This window comes from Trichechus manatus, unplaced genomic scaffold (genome assembly GCF_000243295.1).
Source record: "Trichechus manatus latirostris isolate Lorelei unplaced genomic scaffold, TriManLat1.0 scaffold00068, whole genome shotgun sequence".
NCBI lineage: Eukaryota > Metazoa > Chordata > Mammalia > Sirenia > Trichechidae > Trichechus > Trichechus manatus.
The window spans coordinates 10,696,459-10,698,201 of NW_004444004.1; positions in this window are offsets into that span (position 1 = coordinate 10,696,459).

Genomic DNA, 1,743 nt, shown 5'->3' on the forward strand with positions numbered 1-1,743 from the left:
AATCTCTCCTCGCTCTCCATTCTCTGTCAGTTTTCTCACTCCATTTGGTGCTTGGCTGAGTTCTTTATCTCTTCATTTGATGTTTTAGGGTTTCAGGATTATTGTATTCTCTGTTCGGCTTAGTTTTTCGGACCTTTGCTGTGGAGGGACGACGTGCTGCTTCTGCCTGGAGTGCCATTTTGCTGGAACCTCAAACGATGGCAAATTTTGAGCTTCTTTTAGTTCCTATTTTCCAAATTGAATTTCAACCGACTATGTTTATTCCAGATGTCCTTGACTGGTGCGAACAACTAAGGGCTCAACTTCTAGCCGAAAGGTTGGTGGTTCCAACCCATGCAGCGGTGCCTCAGAAGACAGGCCTGGCGATTTGCTTCTGAAAGGTCACAGCCCTGAAACCCCTACAGAGCAGTTCTACTCTGCACACATGGGGGTCGCCATGGCTCATAATTAACTTGACAGCAAGCAACAACAACATGTTTAACCTAAGCGACTATTGTAACTACTTCTTAAATGACAGCAGTATATAAGACGAAATACTAGATTTGTCATTGAAATTGTGTGCCCTTGTGTATAAAGGCGTTAATATATTAATTTACTTCAAGAAAATTTATTTCTTACTCTATGCTAGACACCATCAATTAGAAAAGCGTGAGACTGGAGGATGTAATAGCAGTTATGAGGCTATTAAAATATTCCAGGAAACAGTTCAAACAAGGCAGCAAGGGAAATGGATAGAAGATATTTAGAAGTTAGACTCAGTAAGGCTAGGTTAATAATCAGATAATAATAATTAAATAATTAGATTTGGCAGAGGGTAAGAAAGAAGGTGTATGGATATTAGGGTGATAGGAGACGAAATGCATTAGAAGAAGGAATAAGTTATGGGAAGATGAGTTTATTTTGACCCTAAGATGCCCTAGGACAACTAGTTGAACTTGTTTAGTGGGTAGGTGATCGTGTGGGTTTGGACCCCTGGATAAGGATATAGACTTAACTAACTACTCAGGCCAAAAACTGAAGAGTCTTCTTTGACCACCTACCCTCATCTCCCAGGTCCAAACCAAACCAAACCAAACCAAACAAAATCAAACATTGTGAACTCAAAGTTTGAAATCTATTCTGAATCTGATAATTTTTCACTATCTCACTGCTACCACCCTAGTCCAAAGCACCATCATTTCTTGCCTGGATTATAGCAAGAGCCTCCTAAATGGTCTTTCTGCTACTACCCTTGTCCCCTCTATGATCCGTTATGAATGCATCAGAATGACACTATTAAAACATAGGCCATATCATGCCACAACCATGCTGAAAATCTTAAATGGCTTCCCATTGGATTCAGAGTAAAAGAACAAGTCTTTTTTTTAATTGTAGTTTAGATGAAGGTTTACAGAACAAGTAGTTTCTCATTAAATGGTTAGTGCACGTATTGTCCTATGACATTGGTTAACAACCCCACCACATTCAACACTCTCCCATCCCTACCTTGGGTTCCCTATTACCAGTTTTCCTGTCCCCTCCTGCCTTCTAGTCCTTGTCCCTGGACTGTTACACCCCATTAGTCTCGTTTTGTGGGGCTGTCTAATCTTTGGCTGAAGGGTGAACTTCGGGAGTGACTTCATTACTGAGCTAAAAGGGTGTCCGGGGGCTATACTCTGTGAGTTTCTCCAGTCTCTGTCAGGCCAGTAAGTCTGGTCTTTTTTTGTGAGTTAGAATTTTGTTCTACATTTTTCTCCAGCTCTG